This window comes from Leucoraja erinacea, chromosome 38 (assembly GCF_028641065.1).
Source record: "Leucoraja erinacea ecotype New England chromosome 38, Leri_hhj_1, whole genome shotgun sequence".
Taxonomy (NCBI): domain Eukaryota; kingdom Metazoa; phylum Chordata; class Chondrichthyes; order Rajiformes; family Rajidae; genus Leucoraja; species Leucoraja erinaceus.
In genome coordinates, this window is record NC_073414.1 from 9496111 (window position 1) to 9507036 (window position 10926).

Sequence of the window (10926 nt, forward strand, 5' to 3'; positions counted from 1 at the left end):
CCCACTGAGTCCGCGCCATCCAGCGATCCCCGCACACTAACACTATCCTACACACACACCAGGGGCAATTTACACATACACCAAGCCAATATAATAATAAATAATAATAATTTTATTTATAGAGCACTTTAAAAACAGACATAGCTGCAACAAAATGCTGTACATCACTAATCATTGACAAAAAAGTTAATACACACCAAAAATAACAATCAAAAGAAATAGTAGGAAAAGACATGTAAAATAAAGAAACATCAAAAACACCACAAACAGAAGCAAAGCCTCAGGCATGGTCAAAAGCCAGGGAGTACAAATGTGTTTTAACACTGGATTTGAAGATGGACAGTGAGGGGGCCTGTCTGATGTGCAACAGCAGGGTGTTCCAGAGTGCCGGAGCAGCAACAGAGAAGGCTCTATCCCCTCTGAGCCTCCGACTAGACCTCGGTACCTCCAGGAGCAGCTGACCAGCTGACCTGAGGGACCGGGCAGGAGCGTATGGGTGGAGCAGCTCAGAGAGGTAAGGCGGGGCGAGCCCATTCAGAGATTTAAAAACAAATAACAGTATCTTAAAATGAACTCGAAAGTGCACCGGGAGCCAGTGTAGGGAGGCCAGAATTGGCGATATGTGCTCCCTCTTTCGAGTCCCTGTTAAAAGGCGAGCAGCAGCATTCTGAACCAACTGGAGACGAGCCAGTGAAGAACGAGCAACTCCAAAATAGAGTGCGTTACAGTAATCCAGCCTAGATGTAATAAAGGCATGGATTACTGTCTCAAAATGCTGCCGCTCGAGAATGGGCTTCACCTTCGCCAGCTTCCTTAGGTGAAAGAAGCTGGACTTAACCACCGCGCATATTTGGCGATCTAATTTAAAGTCACTGTCCATCCTAAAACCCAGGTATACCTACAAACCTGCACGTCTTTGGAGTGGGAGAGGAGAGTGAAGATCTCGGAGAAATCCCACCCAGATCAAGGGGAGACTGTGCAAACAACATACAGACAGCACCCGTAGTTGGGATGCAACATGGGCATCCTGAGTCAAGAATGTTATCCCAGATAGAACAATGAAATTCTCACTTGCTGCAGCACAATGGAATATGTAATCATACTAAATAATATAATCTATAATATAATCTCTGTCGCTGCGAGACAGCAACTCTACCGCTGCGCCACAATGACGTCTTTTCAGTTTTAGTTTCGTTTAGTTCAGTTTAGAAATACGGCTGTTATTACAGTTTATACAGTTTAGTGCTATTAACAGCTACAATCGCAACTTCAAGAAACATTTAGACAGGTACATGGATAGGATAGGTTTAGAAGGATATGAGCCAAATACAGACAAGTGGGAGTAGTGTAGATAGGACATGTTGGTCGGTGTGGGCAAGTTGGGCCAAAGGACCTGTTTCCACACTGTATCACTCTTTGACTCCATGATTATAACTTCTTCATTTTGACAACGTTTGTATCGCGTTTTGTTTCCCCGGAAAAAGGAATTCTGGTGAAACTTTCAGCTCAGTTTCTCGCTGCCATCAAAGGGATCTACAGGAGGCAAGCTGATAGCATCAAAGACCCACATCACCCTGACAAGGCTCACATCTCCCTGCTACCATTGGGAAGAAGGTACAGGAGCCTGAGAACCGTGACCTCTAGGTTCATCTTCTGCAGATGCATCTTACAAAGCACTTTATCAGGAAGCATCACGGCACGGTTTGGGAACAGCTCCATCCAAGACCACAAGAAATCGCAGAGAATTGTGGACGCAGCCCAGACCATCACACAGACCAACCTCCCTTCCATTGACTCCATCTACACCTCACGCTGCCTCGGTAAGGCCAGCAGCATCATCAAGGACCAGTCGCACCCCGGCCACTTCCATCGGGCAAAAGGTACAGAAGTGTGAAAACGCACACCTCCAGATTCAGAGACAGTTTCTTCCCAGCTGTAATCAGGGAACTGAAACATCCTACCACAACTAGAGAGTGGTGCTGAACTACTATCTACCTCATTGGTGACCCTTGGACTATCTTTGATCGGACTTTACTGGCTTTACCTTGCACTAAACGTCATTCCCTGATCATGTATCTGTACACTATGAACGGCTCGATTGTAATCATGTATTGTCTTTCCCGCCGACTGGTTAGCACGCAACAAAAACCAGACAAATAATCAAACAGAACACTTTTCACTGTACTTTGGTACACGTGACAATAAACTGAAACTGGACTGAGATCCGCTACTGTGGTTAAGAAAGAACTGCAGATGCAGGAAGAATCGAAGGTAGACAAAAATGCTGGAGAAACTCAGCGGATGAGGCAGCATCTATGGAGCGAAGGAATAGGTGATGTTTCGTGTCGAGACCCTTCTTCGAAGGAATAGGTGACGTATTGGGTCGAGACCCTTCTTCGAAGGAATAGGTGACGTTTTGGGTCAAGACCTTTCTTCGAAGGAATAGGTGACGTTTCGGGTCAAGACCCTTCTTCGAAGGAATAGGTGACCCAAAACATCACCTATTCATTTGCTCCATAGATGCTGCCTCACCCGCTGAGTTTCTCCAGCTTTTTTGTCTACCTTCCACCACTTAACTACCAACTCCGAGATTTATGGATCGTTGCAACTCAAAGGTCTGACAGGACACAGAGAAAAGAAGATAGATTCAAGGCACAGAACAATGAAACGCATCGTTGAACGGCAAAACTGACTTAAGGATCAGTCTGAAGAAGGGCCTCGACCTGAAACGTCACCCGTTCCCTCTCCAGAGAAGTTCCCTGAGTTACTCCAGCACTTTGTGTCTATTTTTTCCAGTCGTTCAGTCCCATAGTCTTGCACTGTGAGTTTGTTAAAGAGTAATGTCATTGGGGCCTAGCACCGTGGAGCGGCCTCCAACCGGAACAACCTGGGGCTCCAGTCGTGGAGACTGCGGACTTACACACCATCGCGGAGCTGGCCGAGTTCGGAGCGTGGGGAGCTGGTGCGGCCCGACCCCGGAGATTCGGAGATTCCAGTCGCCGGCCCGGTGGACGGTAACACCGGGAGCCCGCGGGTCCCTGGTGGGAGACCGCTTTTTGGGGCTTCCGCAACGGCGACTTCCCCCGCCCGAGTTGCGGGGTTGAAAATTACCTGGAGCAGGGGCCTTACATCGCCCGGCGCGGCTTTAAATGGCCGCGGGACATCGGGAGGAGAACGAGGAGTGCAGGGGAGGGGAGAGAGATAAGACTTTGCCTTCCATCACAGTGAGGAGGAGATTCACTGTGATGGATGTTTGTGTAAATTGTATTGTGGCTTGTTTTTTTTTCTTGTCTGTATGACTGCAGAAACCAAATTTCGTTTGAACCTCAATGAGGTTCAAATGACAACAAATAAATTGTATCATTGAATCAATGGTGAAGATTATAAGACTAAACCCAGAACTTTATGACTACACAGAAGCCAGAGCCAGGATCCCCCTAGTTTTCTGAATAAAGCAGGGTAAAGTGTCTCCAGTACTGACATTGGCATATTAACAGGCAATTAATGCACAGCTTCAGTTCTGTTATATAGTGTCTTGGATCATTAATTTATACAAGAGCGAATTAAGTGTGATATGTAGTCTGTTGCTACAGTTTCCCTTCAGGCTACCTCATTTGAGAATATCACAAGGATTATGTAATTAACTGCTAGATATCCGTGAATTATATCGCAGTCATAAAATCTACTTGATCAAGCAATAAGTACCACACATAATAAATGGAGCAATTCTCCGGGAATGGGACTTTCTCTTATCCCCCCCCCTCTCAAATCCTGCTCCATCAACTCTTAAATTGAAATCGGAGAATGCCCGTAAAATGGCCTCGCACTTGTTCTCGGAAGCGGAATTTGGAGCTTAGCCTTCACGGAAGCAACTGATGGAAGGGCAGGACTGACTCCAAAGGTTCATCTCCGCACGTTAGACTGCTGAAATTTTAAAAAAAAATTCCTGGTTATTTCATTCGATTTTAAATTGGAGCCGTTCAGCTAGAATCATTAAAAGAAAATGTTCCAATCAAATTAATTTTGTTAATGTCCTTTTTAAATATATTTTCAAATCTTTTTCCCTTTCTGGAAATGAGATCCACCGTCGTCTGTTGTATTAATGGATTTAAAGCTTAGTTTCGCGAAAAGAAAAAGGTTCGAGATTTTTAAAGATGCAGTGTGGAAAAATGCCCTTCGGTCCACTGAGTCCATACCGGCCATCGATCACCTGTTCACACGAGTTCTATCATAGCAACATAGAAACATAGAAAATAGGTGCAGGAATAGGCCATTCGGCAATTGGTGAGGTGTAGATGGAGTCAATGGAAGGGAGGTTGGTTCGTGTGATGGGCTGGGCTGGGCTGCGGCCACAATTCTCTGCAAAATGAAAGTAGGAACTGCTGGAGGCATTCAGCCAGTCAGCAGATCCAGATGAAAGGTCCACATGAAACGTTAACGCTGTCTATCTGTCCTGCACTGCTGGATACCACACAGAGGGTGGTGAGCATCTGGAACAAGCTGTCAGACAAAGTGATAAAGGTGGATGCAATTGCAACATTTCAAAGAAGGATGGATTGGTGCATGAAAAGGAGGTGTGTGTTGGGATGTGGGCCAGACCAGGGCACAAGGGACTCTCTCAGTTGGACGACTTGATTAGCATGGACAAAGTCAGCAGTTCTTCATCCAATCTGTTGGTATCCACCAAACCTTTCAACCTCCTCTGGAGCAACCCGCTCCAATCAATCTTTCCTCTTGCAACAGTCTTGTGCGGCACGGTGGCGCAGCGGTAGAGTTGCTGCCTCACAGCACCAGAGTCCCGGGTTCGATCCTGACTACGGGTGCTGTCTGTACAGATTTGTACATTCCCCCCATGACCTGTGTGGGTTTACTCCGGGTGCTCCGGTTTCATCCCACACTCCAAAGGCGTGCGGGTTTGTAGGTTCATTGGCTTCGGTAAAATTATAGAAACATAGAAATTAGGTGCAGGAGTAGGCCATTCGGCCCTTCGAGCCTGCACCACCATTCAATAAGATCATGGCTGATCATTCAACTCAGTATCCCATACCTGCCTTCTCTCCATACCCCCTGATCCCTTTAGCCACAAGGGCCACATCTAACTCCCTCTTAAATATAGTTAAATATGGCCTCAACTACCTTCTGTGGCAGAGAATTCTACAGATTCTGTGTAAAAAATGATTTTCTCATCTCGGTCCTAAAAAATTACCCTCTTATCCTTAAACTGTGACCCCTCGTTTTAGACTTCCCCAACATCGGGAACAATCTTCCTGCATCTAGCCTGTCCAACCCCTTAAGAATTTTATACGTTTTTACAAGATCCCCCCTCAATTTTCTAAATTCTAGCAAGTACAAGCCAAGTCTATCCGATCTTTCTTCGTATGAAAGTTCTGACATCCCAGGAATCAGTCTGGTGAACCTTCTCTGTACTCCCTCTATGGCAACAATGTCTTTCCTCATAATTATAAATGATGTCTACTGTGTAGTGTGGTGTGCTGTTAGTGTACGTGTGATCGCTAGTCGGCGTGGACTCGGTGTGCCGAAAGCGCCTGTTTCTGTGCTGTATCTCTAAAGTCTAAAGTTTATTGTCTCCTTTGTGTGGTGAAGTACCTGAGCGATCGTTTTGCCGAACACCTCCGCTCGGTCCGCAATAACCAACCTGACCTCCCAGTGGCTCAGCACTTCAACTCCCCCTCCCACTCCGTATCCAACCTCTCTGTCCTGGGTCTCACTTGGTTTAGTTTAGTTTGTGAGGTCCATGGTGGAAACAGGCCCTTCGGCCCACGGGCTCCACACCGACCAGTAATCCCCCCGTACGCTAGTTCTATCCCACACTCCACGGACAATTCCAGGAGCCAATTAAACAACAAACTGTGGGGGGAAACCGGGGCACCCGGAGAAAACCCATGCAGGTCACGGGGAGAACGTACAAACTCTGTACAGACAGCACCCGTAGTCAGGATCGAACCCGGGACTCTGGCGCTGTGAGGTGGCAACTAAACCGCTGCGCATCTTCACTTGAACAACTGCAACTTCCTTGATGGAAAGAAGATTTGGACTAAATCAGAATTTGCGAATCTCGCTGTGATGCATGAAGGAATATTGCCACTGATATTCTAATTGCTGTTTACACATTTTGTTTCCTTTCTGAATAAATACAAGTATTAGATGACCCTGCATATATTAATTCCTTCTTCGATGACTGACGCTGTGGTGTGAATCACTCAAACTACTTCCGACAGGATTAAAGGCTTGGATAATGCAGTCACAAATAAAAGCCGCAGTCATAAAATACTGCAGTCCTTTTCTACACAAGAATTGTACCTTTGGCTCACAATGTCTGTGTGGAACGTGCAGTGGAATTCTTTTCCACAGAAGACTATGGAGGCCAAGTCAATTAATAATGTTAAGCTAGAGATGGATGGATTCTTGATCAGTACGGGTGTCAAGGGTTATGGGGAGAAGGCAGGAGAATGGGGTTATGAGGGAAATATAGAAACATAGAAAATAGGTGCAGGAGTAGGCCATTCGGCCCTTCGAGCCTGCACCGCCATTCAATATGATCATGGCTGATCATCCAACTCAGTATCCTGTACCTGCCTTCTCTCCATACCCCCTGATCCCTTTAGCCACAAGGGCCACATCTAACTCCCTCTTAAATATAGCCAATGAACTGGCCTCAACTACCCTCTGTGGCAGAGAGTTCCACAGATTCACCACTCTCTGTGTGAACAATGTTTTTTCTCATCTTGGTCCTAAAGGATTTCCCCTCTATCCTTAAGCTGTGACCCCTTGTCCTGGACTTCCCCAACAGCGGGAACAATCTTCCTGCATCTAGCCTGTCCAACCTCTTAGATTAGGGAGAGATAGATCAGCCAATGATTGAATGGCAGAGTAGACATGATGGGCCGAATGGCCTAATTCTTATCACTTATGATCTTTTGAACCATAGAGTTATCCAGCACAGAAACATAGAAAATAGGTGCAGGAGTAGGCCATTCGGCCCTTCGAGGCCTGCACCGCCATTCAATATGATCATGGCTGATCGCAGGCCCTTCAGCCCATCATGTCCATGCTAACTATAGTTCCCATCTAATCCCTTTGTCATTTCATGGAACATAGAACATGGAACACTACAGCACAGGAACAGGCCCTTCGGCCCACAATGTCTGTACTGAACGTGATGCCAAGTTAAACTAATCTCATCTGCTGGCAAACTATCTACATTTCTCCATTTCCTGCCAATGTAAAAACCTCTTAAATACCACTATCATCACTTATTAACTTATGAACATGTGATGCCAACTAATCCATTCTTTGTCTGTACCCGATCTATTCCCCTCCATACGCTGCATATCCATGTGCCTATCCAAAAGGCTCTTAAACGCCACTAGTACAATCCAAAAATACTTTATTAGCCAAGTATGTTTTGCAACATACGAGGAATTTGATTTACATTCACCTCGCAACCCAGCCATACCCCACCCGAGTCATCCAACTAGTTCCACTGTTGGCATAAAAACAGAAACATAGAAAATGTGTGCAGGAGTAGGCCATTCGGCCCCTCGAACCAGCACCACCATTCAATATGATCATGGCTGATCATCCAAAATCAGTACCCCGTTCCTGCTTTCTCCCCACATCCCTTCATTCCGTTAGCCCTAAAAGCTAAATCTGACTCTCTCTTTGAAAACATCCAGTGAATTGGCCTCCACTGCCTTCTGTGGCAGAGAATTCCACAGATTCACAACTCTCTGGGTGAAAGAGTTTTTCCTCATCTCAGTCCTAAATTCCCTACCCCTTATTCTTAAATGGTGTGACCCCTGGTTCTGGACTCCTCCCAACATCGGAAACATTTTTCCTGCCAGTCCAATCCCTGAAGGATTTAAGGGTTTAAGAATTCATTCAGGTATCCCAGTATCCCTCTCATTATCACCTCTTCCCCAGCCAACAATGGGCCATTGTGGGCTCCACCTTTTCTTGGTCATCTGCTGCCAGCCCTGCTTGGTTCTGGCCTTTTCATACCTCCAGCATGCTCCCTTCCACTTCCAGTCTGAAGAAGGGTCCCGACACAAAACCTTTTTCACCTTTTCCTTTTTCACCAGAGATGCTGCCTGGCCCACGGAATTATTCCACCACTTTGTGTCTATCTTTGGTGTAAACCTAAGATAGACACAAAAAGCTGGAGTAACTCAGAGGGACAGGCAACGTCTCTGGAGACAATAGACAATGCAGGAGTAGGTCATTTGGAGAGAAGGAATGGGTGACGTTTTGGGCCGAGACCCTTCTTCAGACCCTTCTTTGGTATAAACCTAGTACAACCTAGTGAAACCTAGATACCTATTAGAACCTATATACCTAGTATAACTGATAACTAGTATACGTATAGGGAGGTCATCACCTCCCTAGCTGGTGACCTGAACACCTTTTACGCTAGTTTCGAGAGGGGCAACACCACTCCAGGTCTGCCGACTATCGACAATACCGCCAGTGGGCTGGCTACCGAAGCTGAAGGGAGGAATATGCACACATTCTCGCTGTCCGAGCACAACGTGAGGAGGGCTCTGACACGGGTGAACACGAGGAAAGCTGCAGGTCCCGATGGCATCTCGGGGCGAGTACTCAAGTCCTGTGCTACGCAGCTAGCTCCGGTGCTCACTGCATTATTCAACCTCTCCCTGGACAAGTCCATGGTCCCTGCCTGCTTCAAAAAATCCATCATTGTACCGGTACCAAAAAATGCCTCCCCAGCCTGTCTGAATGGCTACCGTCCGGTGGCCCTTACCTCGGTAGTCATGAAATACTTTGAGAGGCTGGTGAAGAATCACATCTGCGCCTTCCTCCCTCGCAACATGGACCCGTTGCAGTTCGCATACCGTCCGAACAGATCCACGGACGATGCGGTCTCCCAGGTCTTGCACACCGCTCTCTCCCATCTGGACAGCCAGAAGGGGGGCTACGTGAGGATGCTGTTCATAGACTACAGTTCAGCCTTCAACACGATAGTCCCCACCAGACTGGCCGGGAAGCTACTGGAATTGGGGCTCAACACCTCCCTGTGTGCCTGGGTCCTGGACTTTCTCACCGCCAGGCCCCAGGTAGTCAAGATGGGAGGGAATACATCGAAGTCCCTCACCCTGAACACAGGATTGCCCCAGGGTTGCGTCCTCAGCCCCCTATTGTACTCCCTGTACACACATGACTGTGTGGCTAGGTTCAGCTCCAACTCAATAATTAAGTTTGCTGATGACACTGTGGTGGTGGGCCTGATCTCAGACAATGATGAGAAGGCCTACCGGGAGGAGGTGGCTGATCTAGCACTCTGGTGCCAGGATAACAGCCTCCTCTTGAACATCAAAAAAACTAAGGAGCTGATCGTGGACTTTAGGAGGGCACATCATCCGAGGACGTACACACCATTGAGGATAAATGGGGATCCTGTGGATAGGGTGAACTGTTTTAAATATCTGGGAGTCCACATCTCTGAGGATATGACATGGACATCACACGCCTCAGCACAGGTGAGTAAGGCAAGGCAGCGCCTTTACCACCTCAGGCAATTGAGGAAATTCAGAGTGTCTCCGAGGATCCTCCAGTGCTTCTACTCAGTGGCTGTGGAAAGCATCTTGTCCGGGAACATTACCATCTGGTTTGGGAATTGCTCTGCCAAGGACAAGAACGCTCTGCAGAGAGTAGTGCGTTCGGCCGAACGCACTATGGGAACTTCACTCGCCCCCCTGTAGGAACTATACATCAGGAGGTGCAACTCCAGAGCCAATAAAATCATGGGAGACCCCTTCCACCCCTGCAACGGACTGTTCCAGCTGCTACGGTCAGGCAAACGCCTACGTTGCCATGCGGTGAGAACGGAGAGGTTGAGAAGGAGTTTCTTCTCAGAGACCATTCGGACTGTAAATCTCACCAGGGACTAACTTTACTACGATTTTCCTTCCAATATTTAATATGTAAAAGAATATGTGTGTGTTTATGATTGTGTTTGTAGTTTGTTTGGTTGTTTGTTTGTAGTCTTTTTGCACAAAAGTCCGCGAGCATTGCCACTTCCATTTCACTGCACATCTCGTATGTGTATGTGACAAATAAACTTGAATTGACTTGATGTATACCTAGTATAAGTGGTTAGTACAACTGAGCATTTTTTGTATTATAGAAACATATAAAATTCTTGGAGGTTTGGGCAGGGTAGATGCAGGAAAAATGTTCCCAATGTTGGGGGGAGTCCAGAACCAGGGGTCGCAGTTTAAGGAAAAAAGGTAGGGAATTTAGGACTAAGATGAGGAAAAACCTTTTCACCCAGAGACTTGTGAATCTGTGGAATTCTCTGCCACAGAAGGCAGTGGAGGCCAATTCACTGGATGTTTTCAAGAGAGAGTTAGATTTAGCTCTTTGGGCTAACGGAATCAAGGGATCTGGGGAGAAAGCAGGAACGGGGTACTGATTTTTGATGATCAGCCATGATAAAAAAAACATAGAAAATAGGTACAGGAGTAGGCCATTCGGCCCTTTGAGCCAGCACCACCATTCAATATGATCATGGCTGATCATCCATAATCAGTACCCCGTTCCTGCTTTTTCCTCATATCCCTTGATGCCGTTATTGAATGGCGGTGCTGGTTCGAAGGGCTGAATGGTCTACTCCTGCACCTATTACTGATTATTCTATGTGTATTTGTTGTTCTGCTGCATTAATGGATAGGTGAAGCTGGAGCAAGTATCATGTCATTGTTCTGTCCTGAACCATATGACAAGTAAACGCTCTTGACTTCTTTCTTGTGGGAGAAGGATGAGTGGGAATTTGTTAATTCGATTTAATTGATAGCCTAAACGACTTTAATTATTTCTGAGTGTATGTGTTTTTCCAGTTATTTAATTTCCAGTTTTTAATAATTGCAATTTTATTCAGGCTGCATA